Source organism: Nesoenas mayeri (genome assembly GCF_963082525.1).
Source record: "Nesoenas mayeri genome assembly, chromosome: 2".
Lineage (NCBI taxonomy): Eukaryota > Metazoa > Chordata > Aves > Columbiformes > Columbidae > Nesoenas > Nesoenas mayeri.
In genome coordinates this window covers 96,715,479-96,739,475 of record NC_137543.1, presented here as the reverse complement: position 1 = coordinate 96,739,475, position 23,997 = coordinate 96,715,479, and the positions used below count along the sequence as shown (strand labels likewise).

Sequence of the window (23,997 nt, the reverse complement as noted above, 5' to 3'; positions counted from 1 at the left end):
CCCTTATGAGGAAAGGCTGAGGGAGCTGGGTCTCTTTAGTTTGGAGAAGAGGAGACTGAGGGGTGACCTCATTAATGTTTATAAATATATAAAGGGTTAGTGCCATGATGATGGAGCCAGGCTCTTCTCCTTGTCAAACAATGATAGGACAAGGGGCAATGGGATCAAGCTGGAACACAAGAGGTTCCACTTAAATTTGAGAAAAAACTTCTTCTCAGTGAGGGTGCCAGAGCACTGGAACAGGCTGCCCAGGGGGGTTGTGGAGTCTCCTTCTCTGGAGACATTCAAGACCCACCTGGACATGTTCCTGTGCAATCTCACCTAGGTGTTCCTGCTCCAGCAGGGGGATTGGACTAGATGATCTTTTGAGGTCCCTTCCAATCCCAAACATACTGTGATACTGTGAAAACTTGCTGTTAGGTCTGTGAGCAAAACGTGTTTGTGTTTTTGGTGCCAGCTGAGTAGTTTCTCCCTTGGACTTCATCTCTAGGGGGTGATGGGTTCAGGGCAGCCATGCCCTTCTCCCCCCTCCTGTCTCCCCCCTCTCTTCCCCCCCTTCCACCTTCACTCCCCGTCTCCCCCCTCCCCCGCTTACGCCTCTCCCCGTCTCCCCCCCTCCCGTCTCCAAAACATTTTCAAGGACACAAAACACAAGGGATACAAGCCTTTATTTTAATTTTATTTTAGCTTCTGGAAGGCTGGTTAGTTGGTTGCACTTCTTTAAGCCTGGTTTAGCTGAGCTGTTCTATGCTGGTTTGGGTAGGCTGTTCTAGCTAAGTTTAGAGCCACCTCGTGGAGCAGCAGGCGCCCAGCCCAAATGGCCCAAAGAAGCCGTGGCAAGGGGCCGTGCTCAACGCTGCAGAGGAAGGCAAAAAACCCCCGGAGACGCTTGCTGTCCCACGTGGGGGGAAAAAAAGCCTTCCTCCCCCCAGCTGCAGGGCACGAGAGGCCATCTTCCTGGTGCTTGAGCAACAGGCAGGAACCGAGCCAAAAGGGCCCAGAGGAGCTCTGCAAAGCGGTCATGCTCAATGCTGCAGAGGAAGGCAAAAAACCCCCGGGGACCAGTGCCAATCTGCCCCGGGGGAAAAAATTCCTTCCTGACCCCAGTGCTGGCGATCGGCTGTTCCCTGAGCATGTGAGCCAGACCTGGCTCCTTGTCCCACAGGCTGCTCACGCTCCCCAGGACCTGCCCAAGCCCTAGCCTATCCTACCCTATCCTACCTTGAGCTCGAGCCATCTCCCGGACTGCTGAGAGCGCCCAAATGCCTCTGACCTTCCAAACATCCTTCCAGCAGTCCTGTCAGGAATTCCTGACCAAACCTGGGAAAAAGAAACAACATGCCAGAGATGAGAATTACTGAATGCAACAAGACGACACAAGAGAGATGATGGAGGAAAACAGCAAGAGGGGAGGGAGACGAGGAGCAGAGAACACATAAGTCAAGGAAACCCTTGCATCTCACCCAATCAGAGGAGTAAGAGAAGGGTTCCCAAAGACCAGGCTCTGAAGAAAAAGCATACCTCGTAAGCTGTTGTCTCCAAACTTTTCTTTTTTTTGAGGTAAGGTGCAGGTCCCACGGTGTCCTTCGGTCCCCGACGGTCTCTGGCGGTCTCCACTGGGCTTCTGTGCACACACACATACATACATCTAGCTTTTACTTTCTAGATCTCCATATTTCTATTAACTCTATAGTCTGCATACAGGGAGAAGGAGAGAGAAAGAAGAAGTCTGAATGGTTTGTGCAATGTGAAAACCTTTTCCCTTGAAGGCAAGCTCCAGCTCCAGCGCTGTCCTCGGGTGTCCTGGTGTCTCTGGCGCTGTCCCCCGGTGTGTGGTGGCTCCTAAGGACTCCTCCCGGTGCTCTGGGGCTGCCGAGCAGAAGATGGCAGCGACTCTCCTCGCCTCTTGCCCAGGCCCCAGCGCAGAGGAGATGCCCCGGCATGAGGGCCGGGGGTGCGGGCTGGGAAGCCGGGCTCACCTGTGGCTGCAGAGCGGCTGCTGGTCCGGCCCATCCCCCGGAGGTGGCTAGTGGCGGCTGCGGGGGCGGCGCCGCTTGTGGCCAGGCGCCTGTTTGGGGGCTCTGGGAGAGCCCCCGGCCGTCCTGCGGCGCTTCGGGCACCACGGCGCCGGAGCCGGTCCGGCCATGCTGGTGCTGGGCCCCTGCAGCCCCGCCTGAGGCGGATCCACCTCCATCGCCTCCTCCTCCTGCCGAGGCGGATCCACCTCCATGGGCTCCGCCTCTTCCCGGGGTGGGTCAATCTCCATTGGCTCCTCTTGCCTGTGGGCGGTGCTGCTGCTCCCGGCCCGCAGCCGCCGTTTGGGCGGCGGAGCCATCCCGGGGGGTCCCTGAGCCTCCTCTCGCTGCTTCGCGTCGATCCGGCGCTGTCGTCCGCGGCCTCTTCTCTGCGAGCGATGGCGCAGCTGGCACAGCTGTGCTCCAACTGCCATCACAGAGGCTCGCGGCGTCCCCAACGGACGCTGCGGTGGCCGGCATGGCGGCCCCCAGGGCCACGAGGCCCCGTTTGGACACTGTGTTTGACCAGCACGACAAACCCGGTCGTTGTGTTGCAGAATTCTGCTCTGCTAAGGGATTCTGATATTTCTTTAGTGCTGTAGTGTTAAGAATGCCAAACGTGTTTCAAGAGACAGCGCTTTTTTGGCTCCAAGCCACTTCTGTGGATGTTCAAGCGTTTCCAGAAATCCTTCTTGCAACAACCCTCTTGTGAGTTACAGACTTGTGAGTATTATTTCTGCTTCTTGTTGCTGTTCAGTCTTTTGTTTGCTGAGGGAGAACTTGCTGTAAGATCTGTGAGCAAGACGTGTTTGTGGTTTTGGAATATTTGCCAGCTGAGTGGTGTCTCCCTTGGACTTCATCTCTAGGGGTGATGGGCTCAGGGCAGCCGTGCCAGAGAGTAGCAGTTGCACGATTGATGCTTGTAATCGGGTTCCTAATTGGGAGCCTTTATTTTGCGTGGGTTGTGTGTTGAACTGCTCAGTAGTGAGTTTGGTTTGACGTTTCCTGAAGGTCTAGGCAAAGATTAAAAAAAGGAGTGGACTTAAAGAGAAGAATGTATTATTTTGTCATGCCATGTTGCTATTTGAAACCTGTATTGATTGATTATGGGTGATATTCAAGAAGTTGCCGAGACTTAGAGGGCAAATCTTGCTGTGCTGAGCAGAAGAGTGCAATGGATCTGTTTGGTTGCCAGGCAGCTTTCTTGACCCATGTGGCCAGTTTATCAAGATTGCACTGCACGCCTGAGAGAGTGAGAGAGATCCCCTCCCTCCCTAAATAATTCCCATGACGCTAATGGGATGAAATACTTGTATCGGTCAGCCTGGATGTCAGTCCAGCTCTGCCCCATCTCTGCCCCCCTTCCTCGATACGTCACATCTGTGGGCAGAGCAGTGAGAATGTCCTTGGCTCTCAGACCAGAGCAACCAAAAACATTAGCTCTGTGCTGGGGTGTTATCTCGTGTTCTCAAACTAATTCCAAATAATGACTGTGCGAGCTGTGAAAAAGAAAGGTTTCTAACTCCATGAAGAAAATGAGTTCACTTTCAGTCAAACCCACACAATTTCAGGTATGGAGCCCTCAGGGCTCTCTCAGGGCTTGTCATGCAGACCTCCAGGCATAACAAAGCAGAATTCCTCTCCTCTCCTCTCCTCTCCTCTCCTCTCCTCTCCTCTCCTCTCCTCTCCTCTCCTCTCCTCTCCTCTCCTGCCTTCCCTTCCCTTCCCTTCCCTTCCCTTCCCTTCCCTTCCCTTCCCTTCCCTTCCCTTCCCTTCCCTTCCCTTCCCTTCCCTTCCCTTCCCTTCCCTTCCCTTCCCTTCCCTTCCCTTCCCCCCTCCCTCTCCCTTCCTTCATTCTCCCCTCACTCTTCCCTAAAACACACTTTCCAGCACACAAAACGCAGTGGATACAAGTGTTTCTATTTTATTTTATTTGATTATTTTAATTTACTCCATTTTATGTTTTGTCATGTTCTGTTATTCCATGTCATTTCTGTTTCTCACTCTTTTTCAGAGCCAATGCTCACAATCCTTAACACAAGCCCACGTGTAGCCAGGAGCAGGCTGATGCATTCTTCCGTTTAGCTTGAACAAACAGCCCAGCTCGAAACACCAGTCCCAGAGCTGCAGAGAGCAGCAGCAGCAATAGAGGCCAAGCTTTGCCTGGTTCCTGAAGAGGGAGAACCTTGAGAATGAGGCGCGGGACCGACCATGCACGAAAGAACAGGTATGTGGTACTGTGGGAGCTTTTCCAAAGCATCACGTGTAGTGATGACAAGCAGATGTTTTGCCTTGCGCACCTTGTTTTGCTGCTGTGCTTCTTGGGCAGGGTGCACGAGAAGCGCTCTGGTCCCTGCCAGGCGCTGGTGTTGCCCGCAGGGAGAGCTGCCGAGTGGCAGCTGCGAATCCTTCCTGTTCCTGACAGGACACCAGTGGCTGCTCCACAGCACTGGGTCCCCATGCAACATCTCTGCATGCTGTTTCCTACATCTACCTTCTTGGTCTGTAACTTGTTTGGGTTTTGCCTGTTTCTTTCTACCTTCTTTGGTGCTCTGTTTTTGTTGTTGATGTTGTTTCTATTGTTGTTTTGGTTTTGTTGGGTTTTTCTAGGTTGGTTTCATCTGGTTGGTTTAGGTCAGTTTCTAGGAGTTGGTTTTGGTAGGCTTTTTGAGACTGGTTGTTTGACACCGTATTACGTTGTTGGTAGGTTGTGTGTTCGTAGGTCACTGAAGGCTGGTTGTTTTAGGTTAAGGTCTGTGAAGTTTGGTTTAGGTTGTCAGTCTTTGTTTGCTTCAGGTTTGCTGGTTTAGCTTGGTTTCGGTTGGTTAGTTTAGGTGGGTTGGTTTAGGTTGTGTGATGTGATTTTCTTACCGCTGATCTATGTTGTTTAGCTTCGGAGGTTTCTTTTTCTTGGTTTTGCTGGGTTCATTGGTTGATGCTGTCTTCTGACGATTTTGTAGCACTGGTTGTGTTAGTTTGGTTTCCATTTCTGGTTTTAGTAGCTTGGTTCAGTTTGTTGAGGTCGTTTGAGGTTGGTTTGAGGCAGGTTCTTTAAGGGTGGTTGTGAGAGGCTGTTTGCTGAAGGCTGGTGGGTGCAGGTTGCTTGATGTAGGTGATTTTTGGTTGAAGGTGTCTTCCGTTGGTTGTTGTAGGTGGCGTATCTGAAGCTGTTTTCATTGAGGCCATTTTCGGTAGTTTGGTTTAGGTTTGTTTAGATGATTTTAAGTTGGTTGGTTGGTTGGTTATTTTAGGTTGTTTCTTTTCAGTAGGCAGTTTAGGTGGGTTGGTGGGTGTCTGTGTTTTCAGGTAGGTTGGTTTAGGCAGGTTTGGTTTACATTGTTTAGGCTACTTGGAGGGTTTCTGTTGAGGTTGGCTCAGGTTGTTTGGTTTAGGTTGGTTTAGTTACTTTTTGGTAGGTTGTTTTAGGCAGTGTTATTTACATTGCATGTTTTGAATACGGGTTCCTTCAGGTTGGGGTGGTTTAGATTGGTTGTTGAGGGTGCTTTAGGTGCTTTGGTTAGATTGACATTGTGTTTTGTTGGTTTTAGGTTGTGTCTGGATGATTTGGATGTGACCGCAATCTGGCTGGGACATGTGTCCCCCCACTAATCACCAGGCTGGATTGGGCTGTTTCTGCTGTCTCAGCAGATGTCCCCTTCCTCCTTCCCTGCTCCACGTGTTTCCCTCCCTTGCTCAGAGAGGACGACCTTCCCCGCTAGAGGCGAACCATTGCTAGGTCAAGGGGATCCGGTAGCTGCGCTGTGCTCGAGAACCTCCAAACAAGCTCAGGGTCCATTAGTAGGAGAACCTGGGGTAGTCAAGCTTCCAAGAGTGCAGACACATCCAAGTGAGACACTGCATGGGGTAGGGTGGCTGGTGGTTGGAGTTTTGTTGTTGAGGTTTTTTAGGGTGTTTTATCTTCGTTGTTGACATTTACTTGATTTAGATTGGTTTTTAGCTTGGTGATTGTAGGCTGGTTTCAGTGGTTCTATTTAGCTTTGGGTTGTTTGCTTTAGGTCATTTTGGTCAGGTTATGTCATTTGGTTTCATATGTTTGAGGTTGGTTTAGATGGGTTGTTATCGGTAGTTTTATCCTTTATCAGATTGTTTTGAAGTTGTTTGAGGTTGTTCAATGGTTGTTTTAGCTTAAGATTGGTTGGTGTCGGTTTGGTTACAGGTTGCTTAAGATTGGCTGAGAAATGCTGGTTTCTGTAGTTTTAGATTGTTTTAGGAAGGATTTTTTAGATCATTTGGTTTGGGTAGGTTTGTTTTAGGGTGTTTAGGTTGGTTTCTTTTGTTTGGTTTAGGTTGGTTTGGTAATTTGTTGTAGATTGTTTAAGGTTCTGTTTAGGTTGTTGGTGGCTGATTGAAGTGTTTTAAGGCAGACTATCTAGGTTGTTTAAGGTTGGTTTAGGTGAGTTGTTCTATGCTGGTTTAGGTAGACTGTTCTAGCTAAGTTTGGGGCCACCTCGTGGAGCAGCAGGCGCCCAGCCCAAATGGCCCAAAGAAGCCGTGGCAAGGGGCCGTGCTCAATGCTGCAGAGGAAGGCAAAAAACCCCCGGAGACGCTTGCTGTCCCACGTTGGGGGAAAAAAAGCCTTCCTCCCCCCAGCTGCAGGGCACGAGAGGCCATCTTCCTGGTGCTTGAGCAGCAGGCAGGAACCGAGCCAAAAGGGCCCAGAGGAGCTCTGCAAAGTGGTCGTGCTCAATGCTGCAGAGGAAGGCAAAAAACCCCCGGGGACCAGTGCCAATCTGCCCCGGGGGAAAAAATTCCTTCCTGACCCCAGTGCTGGCGATCGGCTGTTCCCTGAGCATGTGAGCCAGACCTGGCTCCTTGTCCCACAGGCTGCTCACGCCCCCCAGGACCTGCCCAAGCCCTAGCCTGTCCTATGCTATCCTCCCTTGAGCTGGAGCAATCTCCCGGACTTCCGAGAGTGCCCAAATGCCTCTGAGCTGATGGACCTTAGGGGCAAGAATCCTTCCTGTGCCTGGTGGGACACCAGTGGGTGTTGCAAGCACAGAAGAAATTCCCTTGGTCTCTCCACTGCTATCCAGCTCAAAAGGATTTCCATCCATGAGCTGAGCTTGGAAGGTGGCAGCAGATCACCTTGCAATGGAGAACCTCCAGCAGCCTCATGCAAGCTCTTCCTCCCTCAGCCCCTGCCCTGTGGTTCCAGCAGCTCCTCAAGTGCTTCCTCCCTCCGGGATGTGTTGGGGCTGCCCCCGGGCCAGCTCTGGCACTGGACACGGGACCCGGCTGCTCCTTTTGATCCTGCTCGGGGCATTGTGAGTGCTGCATTGCCGGGTGCTGGCATTGTGACACGGGGGTGACAGAGCCACGCGTGTGCAGCCCCGCCCACCTCAACCCCACCCAGCACCCTTGGGAGGAAGCCTTTGGGGTGCTGGCCCCAAATCAGTCCCTGTCGTCTACAGGACAGGGGAGTAATCAACCTAACCGTGTCCCTTTTTTGCCAAAACACAGTGTGGATTTGTTGCCAGTCCAGCCTTACTTCCAGTACTTCTTCCTACAGCTCTGTTACGATTTCCTGACCAAACCTGGGAAGAAGAAACAAAATGCCAGAGATGAGAATTACTGAATGCAACAAGAAGGCACAACAGAGGTGACGGAGGAAACAGCAAGAGGGGAAGGAGAGGAGGAGCAGAGGACATGTAAGCAAACAAGACCCTTGAATCTCACCCCATCAGAGGTATGATAGAAGGGTTCCCAAAGACCAGGCTCTGAATAAAAAGCATACCTCGTAAGCTTCTGTCTCCAGGTCTCTAATTTGCTCCTCAGCCTCAGGTCTGTTCTGACAGTAGGCCACATTTCTCTGCCTCATTTCAGCATCTGGATGCTTCAGAAGAAATGTGGGAGCTGCTGCAATAGCCTTTACAAGGTTATGAGCCTAAAGAGGGATGGGAAAATAGGAAAGGGGGAAAGGGTTAATGGGGGAAAAAAAAAAATCAAAGTTTACCAGTTTTGGTCAACAAATTTTCCTGCAGCTTCTAGATTCCCAGCTTACTTGTACTGAAGCCGCGGTCTCGGCAGATACAATTGTACACTAGATCTGATACAATTCTTCTCAGTTTTACTAACAGATGCATAATGAGGAGGTTTTTTTTGATGTTAGAATCTATTATTGCTGCAGATAGCATAGACGGTGACTTGAAGTTAACAAAAGAGCATTTTTCCCCTCCACTTGCCCTGTTCATGAAGCTGACAAGGCAGAAGCATATACTGTTGCTCCTGTGTGGGATTAATCTCACAGCAATTACTGAGGCCAACCTGTGACTGCTGACCAGGAGCCATCACTGCCCGTGTTTACATGGCGTTCGTGTCACTTCCTGGCTCGGCAGCACACAAGACAATATTCCAATAACGTATCTGCATGATGGTGTTACACAGTTCGAGCCAACGGCAGGGACTTGAGTGCGATCTGCCGCAATAGCTTTTGGAAGGTCGTGAGCCTAAACAGGGGTGGGAAGAAGAGGAAAGGGGAAAGAAAAAGTTAACTGGGAAAAAAAATCCAAGTTTCCCACTTTTGGTCAACAAACTTTCCTGCAGCCTCTATGTTCCCCAGCTGACATCTAGGGAAGCCACAGTCTCAGCAGATACAATGTTACACTAGAACTGATCCAAATCTTTCCTGTTTTTTTATTAGGTGCATCACTAGGAGCATGTTTCCTTTAATGTTAAAAGCTGTTATTGTAGCAGATCACATCATAGTGATTGTACATTCAGAAAAAGACTTTTTCTCCCTTCCTCCCGTACTGCATTTCTATTATTTACAGAGGGAGAGAGACAGAAAAAGTCTGAAGGATTTGTAAAATTTGCTGAGACTTAGAGGGCAAATCTTGATGTGGAAGGACCGTTCAGCCAGCCAGCCACAGTCCAGGAGGTTCCTCCAGTGCATTGATGATATCTTCATCATGCAGATGGTGGAGGAGCCGACTAGGAGAGGTGCAGTGCTGGATCTCATCCTCACTAACAAGAAGGGGCTGGTCGAAGCAGTAAAGGTTGAGGGCTGCCTGGGTTGCAGTGACCACGAGATGATGGAGTTCAGCAACTTGTGTGGCAGGAACAGAATAGAAAGTAGAATTGCAAGCCTGGACTTTAGCAGGGCTAACTTTGGCCTTTTCAAGCAATTGCTGGGGGAAATCCCATGGGCAAGACTGCTTGAGGAAAAGGGGCCCAAGAGAGCTGGATTGCATTCAGTGATTGCTTCATCCACGCTCATGATCAGAGCATCCCCACACGTAGGAAGTAAAGGAAGGGAGCCAGGAGGCCTGCGTGGTTGAATAGGGATCTGTTGGGTATGCTGAAGCAGAAGAAGAGAGTTCACAGGTCATGGAAGCAGGGGCTGGCCCCTTGGGAGGAATATAAGGCTGCTGTTAGAGGATGTAGGAAGGCAGCTAGGATAGCCAAGGCCTCCTTAGAATTACAGCTGGCGAGAGGCGTCAAGGACAGCAAAAAGAACTTTTTCAAATACATAGCAGATAAAACTAATACCAGAGGCAATGTAGGCCCACTGATGAACGGGGTGGGTGCCCTGGTGGCAGAAGATACAGAGAAGGCAGAATTTCTGAATGCCTTCTTTGTCTCTGTCTACTCTGCCAGAGGCTGTCCTGGGGAGCCCTGTACCCCTGAGACCCTGGATGAAGCCACGTCAATGGAGGAGTTTGCTTTAGTCGATGAGGACTGGGTTAGGGAGCAATTAAATAGTCTGGACATCCATAAATCCATGGGTCCAGATGGGATGCATCTGAGGGAGCTGGCTGAAGTCATTGCTGGACTGCTCTCCATCATCTTTGCCAAGTCTTGGGAAACGGGAGAGGTGCCCGAGGATTGGAGGAAAGCAAATGTCACTCCAGTCTTCAAAAAGGGCAAGAAGGAGGACCCGGGTAATTATAGACTGGTCAGCCTCACCTCTGTCCCTGGAAAAGTAATGGAACAGCTGATAAGCTTTGTGCCATCTCAAGGCACATCAAGGATAAGAGGGTTATTAGGGGCAGTCAGCATGGCTTTACCAAGGGCAAGTCATGCTTGACCAACCTCATAGCCTTTTATGAGAACGTAACAAGGTGGATGGATGATGGCAGAGCGGTGGATGTGGTCTACCTTGACTTCAGTAAAGCCTTTGACACAGTCTCCCACAGCATCCTCACAGCTAAGTTGCGGAGGTGTGGTCTAGACAATAGAGTAGTGAGGTGGGTTGCAAACTGGCTTAAGGAGAGAAGCCAGAGAGTGGTAGTCAATGGTGCGGAGTCTAGTTGGAGGCCAGTACCTAGTGGAGTGCCTCAGGGGTCAGTACTGGGGCCAATATTATTCAATATATTCATTAACGATTTAGATGAGGTAATAGAGTGCACTATCAGCAAGCTTGCTGATGACACTAAGCTGGGAGGAGTGGCTGACACGCCAGAAGGCTGTGCTGCCATCCAGCGGGACCTGGACAGGCTGGAGAGTTGGGCAGGGAATAACCTAATGAAATTTAACAAGGGAAAGTGTAGAGTCCTGCATCTGGGCAGGAACAAGCCCAGGTTCTAGTATAGGTTGGGAAATGACATATTAGAGAGCAGTGTAGGGGAAAGGGACCTGGAGGTCCTGGTGGACAACAGGATGACCATGAGCCAGCACTGTGCCCTTGTGGCCAGGAAGGCCAATGGCATCCTGGGGTGTATTAGAAGGGGGGTGGTTAGTAGATCGAGAGAGGTCCTCCTTCTTCCCCTTTACTCTGCCCTGGTAAGACCCCATCTGGAATATTGTGTCCAGTTCTGGGCCCCTCAGTTCAAGAAGGACAGGGAACTGCTGGAGAGGGTCCAAGATCGGCCAACGAAGATGATTAAGGGAGTGGAGCACCTTCCTTATGAGGAAAGGCTGAGGGAGCTGGGTCTCTTTAGTTTGGAGGAGACTGAGGGGTGACCTCATTAATGTTTATAAATCTATAAAGGGTGAGTGCCATGAGGATGGAGCCAGGCTCTTCTCGTTGTCAAACAATGATAGGACAAGGGGTAATGGGATCAAGCTGGAACACAAGAGGTTCCACTTAAATTTGAGAAAAAACTTCTTCTCAGTGAGGATGCCAGAGCACTGGAACAGGCTGCCCAGGGGGGTTGTGGAGTCTCCTTCTCTGGAGACATTCAAAACCCGCCTGGACATGTTCCTGTGTGACCTCACCTAGGCGTTCCTGCTCTAGCAGGGGGATTGGACTAGATGATCTTTTGAGGTCCCTTCCAATCCCAAACATACTGTGATACTGTGAGACATTCAGAACCTGCCTGGACACATTCCTGTGTGATCTGCTCTGGGTGAACCTGCTTTAGCAGGTGGGTTGGACTAGATGGTTTCCAGAGGTCCCTTACAAGCCCAACCATTCTGTGATCCATACTGGAGTGCTAGAAGAGCCACGAAGGAGGTGTTGAGCATTGATAAGGATCATGGCTGAAAACATTGTGACTAGTTCAGCCAGAAGAAGACACATTCAGAGCAGGAGGCACTGCAATCTGCCCATCAGCGACGAGCTAAGGAGCCACAGATCCAGGCTGGCTGACCGACAGGAGATGGAGGATGTGCTGGAGGGCACATAGCCCCATCTCCTGATATGCCCAGCTTGGCAAACAAAGGGGAAAAGTTGAGACCCCATTATCATGGCCCAGGGCTTGTCAAAACTTGTTGGTCTTTTGCAATCACCATTTCCCCCTGGATTTCTGCAAGACACAAAGGGAGACCCTCAGTGTGGCCCAGGACTTGTCCAGACTTGTCCCTGTGAAAAATGCGGTTTAGCTGTAAACTTGAGGAGACAAGATAGCGAAGATTTACAGCAAAAGGGGGCTCCAGTCTGGTTTCATTCAACTTGGCAGCTTAGGTCCAAGTCAATTCAACAGAATGAGCCAAAGGTAAAAAGTTCACTGTGATGAAGCTGAAGGAGCCTTCATCCAAAGACCCCTCCTCAAATTCACCAAGTGGCACTGCGCAGGTGCAACAATGGAGCGTCTATGGAAATGGTTATCTGAGACTCATTTTAATCAGAAGCAGGGAAAGGTTATGAATGTCCAGTATAAATGAAAATAAGAATGGTTTAATAGTTAAGCATGTTGAACTAAGTCATATATGTAATTCTCTTATTTGTATTTGGTGTTTAGGTCGTAATGGACTGTGATATAAGCATATCCACGAAGGGAACTTGCTAACAGGATTGTGTAATAAACATTTAAGAGGAGATAAGGAAACCAAAGCTAGATTGAGAATTCTAGCAGCCACTGGAGGAATATTAAAAAAAAAAAAAAATAGTGAAGAATGATGGGAGGTACTTACTGAAGGTGTGGGTGGTAACTTAGAGAGTCCACCAGTGATAGGAAGAATAGAGTTGCATGTTGTCCTGTTGCTCCTGGGGAGTGAAGGCCAAGAGTTTGGAATACGATAAAAAGTCACCACCTAACGGCAAAACCAGGAAGGCGGGGACGCTACCCTTGCTGCCGAGAAGACGACGAACTCGGCTGCCAGCTGCAACCTGGTAGGCCAGAGAGGCAGAGGATCTAGAAACCTGGACCTGATCCTCTTGCTAGGAGCGGTGACTTATTGTTCCCAACTTAGCCTGGCCAACCCCTGTACCAAATGCTATGAGCGCGTGAGAATAGGACGACTGACACAATATGTTCTCAGTTATCACACTCATGTTAATTCTGGGTGTTATGACAGAACAAAATTGGAAAAATGTGAAATCCAAGGGCAGAAGTTAGGGGTAGCAACAAACCTAGGGAAAGGTGGACTCGGTGTAGGCTTTGTCTCCTGCCCTAGGGGAGAACAGAATATCTGTTTTACACAAGCTGGTATGTAGGGCTATTCAGATGGAGGGAGAGTGCAAGATCAGTATAAGGAGGAGTTAGTTAAGAATGCCACTCAGGAATTGAAAAGGAGGCAAGAGAAACAGAAATTGGTACTGAAAAATAGTGATTGGTATGAAGAAGTAAGGAAAAAAGACAAGGGATTACAATTACCAACAGTAGGGAAAAACCTGTTTATAGATCTTATGGAAAAGATAGCCCGGGAATTAAATGTCACATCATGCTGGATATGTGGGGGGTCTCAAATGGCAGAACAGTGGCCTTGGAGAGGAGAGAGTGTAAGCCCAGAAGGATTACTGGTATGGAACAGGACTCATGTAACTGGGGAAAAAAGACCAGAAGGATGGGTATTAAGTCACTTAATAATAGGGCAGGTATACATATCAAGGGATGATGGTAAACTGGGTTTTACTGAATAGGTTGGGCAAACCCCTTGTAAGTTAGTGTTACGAGTAAATTCATCAAATACCTCTCTTCTTCCCACTTGGTGGCCAGGTCCACCTAATGGATATTGGTCTCGAAATTGTAGCCTGGGAAATGAAACGATATGCTGGAAGAATCGAAGCAAAGCAAATCCTTTTGAGGAAATTGGGGATTTAAGGAGATATTGGCAGAATCCTGGCTCTACCGATGTAAACAAACCATGGAAAGCTCCCGATGGATTCTTTTGGATATGTGGGAATAGAGCTTATAATGAGTTAATGCCTAAATGGAGAGGGTCTTGTACAATAGGGATAATTCAACCAGCATTTTTCCTTTTACCAAATGAAAAAAGGGAGTCATCTGGGGAAACCTCTGTACGAAACTTTAAACAGAGAGAAGTGGGGTTTAATAAATATTCATTCAACTTGGCATCTTGGTCCAAGTCAATTCAACATAATGAGCCAAAGGCAAAAAGTTCACTGTGATGAAGCTGAAGGAGCCTTCATCCAAAGACCCCCAAAGACCCCTCCTCAAATTCACCAAGTAGTACTGCGCAGGCGCAACAGGGGAGCGTCTATGGAAATGGTTATCTGAGAATCATTTTAATCAGAAGCGGGGAAAGGTTATGAAAATGTATAGGTGTTCCTGCGGTCATTATGAATATGTAATACCTTACTGTATTTAAGCACACTTCTTATTGTTTAAAGGTGTGCGTGTTGGGCGGAGCGAATCCCCCGCGCACTCAGCGCTGGTTTGCTTATGCTCTAATGAACACGTGTTTAAGGAATACAAGGAATTGGATTAAATGTTGTTTATCCATAGAAAAAGCATAAGTTATTTATTTCATCCCTCTATCGCAATCACCACTTCTTCCCCCTACTCCGACTTTCCTCTACTCTGGAAGCTATAAAAAGCTCGCCCTAAAACAGCATGGAAGGGAATACCAGTCTCATCTAAGGGCCTGTCCAGTCTAATCAAAGGAAATACCAGCTTGGCCTCACCAAGAGAATACCAGCACCCTGAGGACCCTCACTCTGAACCAGACATGGGAGGATGCTGCGCTCCTGACCCCAGCATCCTCGCTGTGGAACACCAAGGCTACACATCATCGTACAAGTCCCGTCATCCACACTGCGGGGCCGTAAAAGACCTGATCCCTCACTCTTTTCTTTCTTCCTTTCTCTCTGCTCTTTCCTTCTCTCCTTTTTTCTATACCCTCATTTCTTTGTCTCTCCTTCCATATCTATATCTATATCTATATCTATATCTATATCTATATCTATATCTATATCTATATCTATATCTATATCTATATCTAGATATAGATATAGATATAGATATAGATATAGATATAGATATAGATAAAGATCTAGATCTAGATATAGATCTAGATCTAGATCTAGATATGTATTTATATATGTCACTCTGTCTTTCTCTCTCCCTTATACCTTAGTTTTCCTTCCTTCTCTACCACTCTCTTTCCCTTTTGAACATATAAGGATAACACCATCTTTAAGCTCTGCTGTTAATTTCTGGTTAAATTTCATATTCATATATACTGATGGTTGCCAAAATACCGCTTGTAGTAGGATTTTCGCTGTTAATGTGTTGATAAGTTCTGTTATACTTTGCCAAGTCACCATTTGCTGTAACCAATATCCCAACAAGTTCTTTTAGTAAAACTCACAATTGAATTGGACCCCGGAGGTGACTGTCTGCCATTCACTTCACATAACCGCGCAGAATTAACGCAGAGCTAACTTGCACCTGGTCTCATCTGTTGAGTCAGGGCTCATCCCCTCTGTTGGGATGGGACAGGAGGGTTTGTGTTTGGATGAAACCTCAGCAGCTTTGCAGGCTTTGAACCCTCACACCCTACATGCCCTGTGCCACTTTGCCTGCTCATAGCTGCACTCTTGAGGGAGGGAACAGCACACTCGAGAGCAGCTGCAGGGACATTTTCTCCCCATGCTCCCCTTTATTGTCATCTGGTTCACTTCCTTCCTCTCTTTCCTCCTCCATGATAGTTGCCCCTTGCTGGCTGCTGCCAAGCGTTCTTGCCCACTGAATGCCAGCTTGTCTCTTGACTTGTAGAATCACAGAATCATTTTGGTTGGAGGAGACCCTCAAGATCATTGAGTCCAACCAGAACCTAATTTGTTTAGATTGCGTGATGACAATCTATACCACTGACTCCCTGAAGGGGTTTTCATTTCTGTCCCAATTGCCTTCCCCAGGATTTTTCAATGCATACATTAAAAAAAAATATTTAAAAAACAATAAATATATTTGATTGGAACATCGTGTTGATTTTGGCCCCAAAGACTTTGTTTCCTAGAAATAAGTTGGGTCGTCGTCAGAACACTTTGAAGATTTCTAGCCGGTGTAGAACTATTGCATTGCGTTGTTTTTAACACAATTCTATGCATGTTCCAATGTGTGCATTTAATTTCTACTTCACTCAGAATTTTAAAAACAGTCTTAAACTGGAGAGCTTACAGGCTTGGTAGAGAAAAAGAGCAGATCTTGACTCCACGGTCTGCAGACATCGCTCTAAAGACAGTTTCTGTGCATCCAAATGCTGTTAAGCCATCATAATATGATGGTGCTTGTGTGATGACCACGGAAAGGCACAGGGGGGCAGCAATGAGGAAAGAAGAACCTTGAAAGATAGTCCAGTGCTGCTCACATCCCAAAGGAGGATGATCAGTTTTCCATATCATTCCTTACAAATGCTTGTCTAATTTGTTCTTTAAAAAAATCCTTTAATATTACTGCTGTTGCAAAGGTTGCTACATACCCTACGTTTTTCAGGTTTTTAACTTAAGCCTCATCATTCTGTTTCCTGTGTGCAGTGGATGTACACAAATGCTTTTCTTCACAGCTACCTTTTAGATGTTTAAACACACTTGTTTCTCTTCACTATTGCCCTATTGACTTTCTGTAGAATCCCAGAAGTTGTACTACACCCTTCTTGAAAGGCAAGACATCATCTGGAGGGTTCAACAGCTAATATGTGCAAATACAATGCTGCAAAAATAATGCGTGGATGTACTATCTGAAGTGTCATGTGTGATGAGGAATCACTGGGTGTTGTAATCAGTGAGAAATGGTACATAAAAACTAGGTGACAGAAAGAGGCCATGAGGCTGGCCTACTGTTCTTCCAGCTTGCGGTGCAGCTCTGTGGGCTTTGGATGACTAAAGGAAAGCAGGAGGCACAGGGGAGAACTGCTGCTGGATCTTCATGAAAGATGGGAAATGATTTGGAGAGAGGTTTTCAAAGTCAGAAATGCAAGTCAGGAGCCCAGTTCCAAGTTGCCTGTGAAATCCCTGTGTACTTCCCTCGCTTGTGTAACTTTGTGTATTGTCCAGAAGTTTTCATTGCAAAGTTAAGAAAGTTACACTTGTATGATAGGTGATGTCATGATCTCATAATAACAGTTGTAATAAAAGTAATGGAAAATGTCAGTATTCAAAACAGAGCCATGATAAATGATCAACAAACTTCTACAACTGTTGCTTACTGTGCCCTCCACGTTACAGCTGTCATTAGTCATTGATGCTGGTTCCTCAGACTTTGAGCTGTAGTATCTGCTTTTTTTTTCAGGATGTGTTCTGAAGTTGCTGATGGCACTGCCTTAGTCCTTTGGCTAAAAAGTGTAGCAAATATTTTGTGGATTATCAGTATGAGCAGCAGTCAAACAGCATTTTTTTCAAACCACTAGGGAAGAAAGTTGCACCAGTTCATCTCAGTTCCCTAATACCAAAGATCTTTTCCACATTTATTGATCCTTTTGGATTTTGCTCCTTCTTTAAGATCAGTCGATGTCTGGAGGGAACCGTCACATCTTTGAAAACTCCTTGTAGCTATGGAAAAGAGATTTGTTGACTTCCTTGGGTGATAAGTAGACACTGCAGAAATGATATGCCGCTCATCTCTAAGTGTGAGATAGGAATTAGGAAGGAATGTGTTACTGGAAAATAACATAGAACTGGACCTCTTGAGATAGAAATATGTTGATGAAATCGTGTAGTGTTATTAACCAAGACATAGCGACTCTTTGGCCAGGGAACAAACAGATCCTGTGCTAAAATAGTGTTAGTTCCAGGTAATTCTCAACAGTCTCTCCAAGCAATGGATCTACCTTGCAAATGAGTTAAAGTGGACCAAAATAGTGAAACAATAAGGGCTGTTTTTCTTCCCCCGGTTCAAAACCGACACAGCAGAGCCCATATAGTTTTGAAATCAGCAGCACCTCCCTCACCTGCTTGCTATCATACAGAGCAGAATCTGTACTTTCTCCTTCCGTACGGCTCCTGAAAGAAACTTGGTTGCACTTGTTCACTTGTTGGAAAGAACATGATGTTGATCAAGTGCAACTGTAGCAAATACTTTCTTTGTTTAAACAATTTAGAATTTTCCTGTGTTGATTCTCATGAGAAAAAATTAAATAGTGCAATATTTTTCAGCATTCTCTTCTCTTTCTCTTCTCTTCTCTTCTCTTCTCTTCTCTTCTCTTCTCTTCTCTTCTCTTCTCTTCTCTTCTCTTCTCTTCTCTTCTCTTTCTCTTTCTCTTTCTCTTTCTCTTTCTCTTCTCTTCTCTTCTTCCTCTTCCTCTTCTCTTTCCCTTCCCTTCCCTTCCCTTCCTTTCTCTTCCCTTCCCTTCCCTTCTCTTCCCTTCCCTTCCCTTCCCTTCCCTTCCCTTCCCTTCCCGCACCTTCCCTTCCCTTCCCTTCCCTTCCCTTCCCTTCCCTTCCCTTCCCTTCCCTTCCCTTCCCTTCCCTTCCCTTCCCTTCCCTTCCCTTCCCTTCCCTTCCCTTCCCTTCCCTTCCCTTCCCTTCCCTTCCCTTCCCTTCCCTTCCCTTCTCCTCTCCTCCCCTCTCCTTTTTTCTCCTCTCCTCTCCTCTTCTCTCCCCTTCCCCTTCGCCTTCCCCTTCCCGTTCCCCTTCCCCTTCCCCTTCCCTTCCCCTTCCCTTCCCCTTCCCCTTTCCCTTCCCCTTCCCCTTCCCCTTCCCCTTCCCCTTTCCCTTTCCCTTTTCCTTTCCCTTTCCCTTTCCCTTTCCCTTTCCCTTTTCTCTCTTCTCTCTCTCTCCTCTCTCTCTTCCCTCAAAACCACTTTCCAGGACATAAAATGCAATGGATACAAGTTTTTCTATTTTATTTTATTTTATTTTATTTTATTTTATTTTATTTTATTTTATTTTATTTTATTTTATTTTTATATTTTTTTATTTTTTTTACTTTAATTCAATTTATTTTATTTTATTTTACTTTACTTTATTTTATTTTATTTTATTTATACTTTTAATTTACTTCATTTTGTGTTTTGTCATGTTCTGTTATTCCATGTCATTTCCGTTTCTCACTCTTTTTCAGAGCCAATGCTCATAATCCTTAACACAAGCCCACGTGTAGCCAGGAGCAGGCTGATGCATTCTTCCGTTTAGCTTGAACAAACAGCCCTTGCAGGCTGGCAAAGGCAAGTCCCAGAGCTGCAGAGAGCAGCAGCAGCAATAGAGGCCAAGCTCTGCCTGGTTCCTGAAGAGGGAGAACCTTGAGAATGAGGCGCGGGACTGACCATGCCCAAAAGAAGAAGGAGGAGAAGAAGCTGATGATGGCTGTGGTACCGTGGGATGTTTTCCAGAGCTACGTGACACGTAGCGATGACAAGCAGACTTTTTGCCTTGCACACCTGTTTTGCTGCTGTGCTTCTTGGGCAGGGTGCACGAGAAGCGCTCTGGTCCCTGCCAGGCGCTGGTGTTGCCTGCACGGAGAGCTGCCGAGTGGCAGCTGCGCATGGTGCAGCCAGGCTGGAGGCCTTCCAAGCAGGGGCTGTTTTGGTGGAGGGAGGTTTTTGGGTTTGGTAGCTTGGTTGAGGTTGTTGAGGTGGTTGGAGGTGGTTTGTTTGCGGCAGGTTGTTCTTTGAGGGTGGTTGTGAGAAGCTGGTTGTTGAAGGCTGGTGGGTTTAGGTAGCTTGATGTAGGTGATTTTTGGTTGAAGTTGTTTTCTGTTGGTTGTTTTAGGTGGGGTATGTGAAGTTGTTTTTGTGGAGGTTGCTTTCAGTAGTTTGTGTGAGGTTGGTGTAGGTGGTTTGATGGAGGTTGTTTAGATGATTGGAGGTTGGGTGGTTTAGGTTGGTTCTTTGAGGTCGGTTTGATTTTCTTCTGTTCTTTTCAGTAGGCAGTTTAGGTAGGTTCATGGATGTCTGTGTTTTCAGGTAGGTTGGCCTAGGTAGGTTTGGTTTCCATCACTGAGGTTGCTTGAAGGGTTTGTGTTGAGGTTGGTTCAGGTTGTTTGTTTGAGGTTGGTTTAGTTGTATTTAGGTAGTTTGGATGAGGTGATTTGATTTGGGTAGGCTGTTGGAGGTTGTTGAGGTGTTTTGTGGTGGCTCAGGTTGACTAGGTGGTTTAGTTTGGGTTTTTTGGTAGGTTTGGTTTTGGTTGTTTGGTGGTTGAGGTTTTTTTGGTCACTTGGCTTAAGTAGGTTGAGGTTGTTTGGGGTTTGTTGTTTTCAGTTGTTTTGTGCTGTCTGAGGCTGGTTGTGTGTTTGTAGGTTGTCTGTTTCTCAGAGGCTTCATGTTGTTGTAGCTGGGTTCTTGGAGGTCATTGAAGGTTGTTTGTATTTTGGTTTTGGTTAGTTGCTTGAGGTTGCTTGAGGTTGGTTCAGGTAGTATGCTGTAGATTGTTGAAGGTTCTTTTTAGGTTGTTGATGGCTGGTGGAATGGAGATTTTGAAGCTAGATTGGTTGACGTTCTTGAAGGTTGGTTGGTTGCAGTTATTTAAGGTTAATTTAGGTGATTTTTGGTTGAAGGTGTCTTCCCTTGGTTGTTGTAGGTGGCGTATCTGAAGCTGTTTTAGTTGAGGCCGTTTTCAGTAGTTTGGTTTAGGTTTGTTTAGATGATTTTAAGTTGGTTGGTTGGTTGGTTGGTTATTTTAGGTTGTTTCTTTTCAGTAGGCAGTTTAGGTGGGTTGGTGGGTGTCTGTGTTCTCAGGTAGGTTGGTTTAGGCAGGTTTGGTTTAGATTGTTTAGGTTGCTTGGAGGGTTTCTGTTGAGGCTGGCTCAGGTTGTTTGGTTTAGGTTGGTTTAGTTACTTTTTGGTAGGTTGTTTTAGGCAGTGTTATTTGCGTTACATGTTTTGAAGATGGGTTCCTTCTGGTTGGGATGGTTTAGATTAGTTGTTGAGGGTGCTTTAGGTGTTTTGGTTAGATTGACATTGTGTTTTGTTGGTTTTAGGTTGTGTCTGGATGATTTGGATGTGACCGCAATCTGGCTGGGACATGTGTCCCCCCACTAATCACCAGGCTGGATTGGGCTGTTTCTGCTGTCTCAGCAGATGTCCCCTTCCTCCTTCCCTGCTCCACGTGTTTCCCTCCCTTGCTCAGAGAGGACGACCTTCCCCGCTAGAGGCGAACCATTGCTAGGTCAAGGGGATCCAGTAGTTTTAGCTTAGTTGTTGACATTTCCGTGATTTAGATTGGTTTTTAGCTTGGTGATTGTAGGCTGGTTTCAGTGGTTCTATTTAGCTTTGGGTTGTTTGCTTTACGTCATTTTGGTCAGGTTGTGTCATTTGGTTTCATATTTTTGAGGTTGGTTTAGATGGGTTGTTTTAGGTAGTTTTATCCTTTGTCAGATTGTTTTGAAGTTGTTTGAGATTGTTTAATGGTTGTTTTAGCTTAAGATTGGTTGGTTTGGGTTTGGTTACAGGTTGCTTAAGGTTGGCTGAGAAATGCTGGTTTCTGTAGTTTTAGATTGTTTTAGGTAGGATTTTTTAGGTCATTTGGTTTGGGTAGGTTTGTTTTAGGGTTTTTAGGTTGGTTTCTTTTGTTTGGTTTAGGTTGGTTTAGGTAGTTTGTTGTAGATTAAGGTTCTGTTTAGGTTGTTGGTGGCTGATTGAAATTTTTTAAGGCAGACTGGTTTAGGTTGTTTAAGGTTGGTTTAGGTGAGTTGTTCTATGCTGGTTTAGGTAGACTGTTCTAGCTAAGTTTAGGGCCACCTCGTGGAGCAGCAGGCGCCCAGCCCAAATGGCCCAAAGAAGCCGTGGCAAGGGGCCGTGCTCAATGCTGCAGAGGAAGGCAAAAAACCCCCAGAGACGCTTGCTGTCCCACGTGTGGGGAAAAAAAGCCTTCCTCCCCCCAGCTGCAGGGCACGAGAGGCCATCTTCCTGGTGCTTGAGCAACAGGCAGGAACCGAGCCAAAAGTGCCCAGAGAAGCTCTGCAAAGTGGTCATGCTCAATGCTGCAGAGGAAGGCAAAAAAACCCCGGGGACCAGTGCCAATCCGCCCCGGGGGAAAAAATTCCTTCCTGACCCCAGTGCTGGCGATCGGCTGTTCCCTGAGCATGTGAGCCAGACCTGGCTCCTTGTCCCACAGGCTGCTCACGCCCCCCAGGACCTGCCCAAAACCTAGCCTGTCCTATGCTATCCTCCCTTGAGCTGGAGCAATCTCCCGGACTTCCGAGAGTGCCCAAATGCTTCTGAGCGGATGGACCTTGGGGGCAAGAATCCTTCCTGCGCCTGGTGGGACACCAGTGGGTGTTCCAAGGACAGAAGAAATTCCCTTGGTCTCTCCACTGCTATCCAGCTCAAAAGGATTTCCATCCATGAGCTGAGCTTGGAAGGTGGCAGCAGATCACCTTGCAGTGGAGAACCTCCAGCAGCCTCATGCAAGCTCTTCCTCCCTCAGCCCCTGCCCTGTGGTTCCAGCAGCTCCTCAAGTGCTTCCTCCGGGATGTGTTGGGGCTGCCCCCGGGCCAGCTCTGGCACTGGACACGGGACCCGGCTGCTCCTTTTGATCCTGCTCGGGGCATTGTGAGTGCTGTGTTGCCGGGTGCTGGCATTGTGACACGGGGGTGACAGAGCCACGCGTGTGCCCCGCCCACCCCAACCCCGCCCAGCACCCTTGGGAGGAAGCCTTTGGGGTGCTGGCCCCAAATCAGTCCCTGTCGTCTACAGGACAGGGAAGTAATCAACCTAACCGTGTCCCTTTTTTGCCAAAACACAGTGTGGATTTGTTGCCAGTCCAGCCTTACTTCCAGTACTTCTTCCTACAGCTCTGTTACGATTTCCTGACCAAACCTGGGAAGAAGAAACAAAATGCCAGAGATGAGAATTACTGAATGCAACAAGAAGACACAACAGAGGTGACGGAGGAAACAGCAAGAGGGGAAGGAGAGGAGGAGCAGAGGACATGTAAGCAAACAAGACCCTTGAATCTCACCCCATCAGAGGAATGATAGAAGGGATCCCAAAGACCAGGCTCTGAATAAAAAGCATACCTCGTAAGCTTCTGTCTCCAGGTCTCTAATTTGCTCCTCAGCCTCAGGTCTGCTCTGACAGTAGGCCACATTTCTCTGCCTCATTTCAGCATCTGGATGCTTCAGAAGAAATGTGGGAGCTGCTGCAATAGCCTTTGCAAGGTTATGAGCCTAAAGAGGGATGGGAAAATAGGAAGGGGGGGAAAACGGTTAATGGGGGAAATAAAAAATCAAAGTTACCCGTTTTGGTCAACAAATTTTCCTGCAGCTTCTAGATTCCCAGCTTACTTGTACTGAAGCCACGGGCTCGGTACATACAATTGTACGCTAGATCTGATGCAATTCTTCTCAGTTTTACTAACGGATGCATAATGAGGAGGGTTTTTTTGATGTTAGAATCTATTATTGCTGCAGATAGCATAGATGATGACTTGAAGTTAACAGAAGAGCATTTTTCCCCTCCACTTGCCCTGTTCATAAGGCTGACAAGGCAGAAGCATATACTGTTGCTCCTGTGTGGGATTAATCTCACAGCAATTACTGAGGCCAACCTGTGACTGCTGACCAGGAGCCATCACTGCCCGTGTTTACATGGCGTTCATGTCACTTCTTGGCCCAGCAGCACACAAGACAATATTACAATAACGTATCTGCCTGATGGTTTTACAGAGTTCGAGACAACGGCAGGGACTTGTGTGCAATCTGCTGCAATAGCTTTTGGAAGGTCGTGAGCCTAAACAGGGGTGGGAAGAAGAGGAAGAGGTGGAGAGACTAAGGAGCATTAGGGGGAGTGAAGAAGAAATTGACTGGTGGAGTCAAAACAGTTTGTTTTGAGCAAGGTTGTGCAACAGGAGATGGCAAAGCCTTGTCCCTCCTGCCATAAGGCAGCTAGAGCAGATCTAATTGATGGGGGGGAATGGCAACAGGTCCCTGATCGGAGAGGTAAAACAACCTTCTCTCGAACCCCTTCACCACCCTTGGTGCCCTTAATAAATAGATATGAGGCCCTGGACCCTGAAAATCAGGCAGAGGACAGCCAAGAAGATCCACCTGGAGAGCCCCCTCATCTGCAAAAAGGATTACAACTGCAGCTGTAAGAAGACAAAAAAAAAAGAAGAGTGGTAGTAGTTGGCGACTCCCTTCTGAGGGGAACAGAGGGCCCTACATGTCGCCCAGACCCATCCCACAGGGAGATGTGCTGCCTTCCTGGGGCCAGGGTGAGGGACATTAAGAGAAGACTTCTGGAGCTAATTCAGCCCTCAGACTACTATCCCCTGTTAGTAGTCCAAGCTGGCAGCGAGGACATCAACAGAAGAAGTACCAAGATAATTAAAAAGGACTTTAAAGCGCTGGGTTGGTCAGTTAATGGGATGGGAGCACAAGTGATATTTGCCTCAGTTCCTGTGCTATCTGGGATGGAGGAGGAGCTAAATAAAGAGAGGAGTAGAAAAGCCCATCTC

At 47.4% G+C, this 23,997-nt stretch overlaps 2 long non-coding RNA genes across 2 annotated transcripts in view; both read right to left on the bottom strand.

The window, feature by feature from the left end:
* LOC308037395 overlaps positions 1-23,997 on the bottom strand; it is a 293,259-nt gene that overhangs the window by 63,398 nt on the left and 205,864 nt on the right. The window lies entirely within an intron of this gene.
* LOC308038260 lies at positions 705-2,225 on the bottom strand. Its single transcript, XR_013921908.1, has 4 exons — positions 1,980-2,225; positions 1,756-1,869; positions 1,522-1,624; positions 705-1,320 (listed from the first exon to the last, which is right to left on the bottom strand). It is a non-coding gene; the product is annotated as an uncharacterized lncRNA (long non-coding RNA).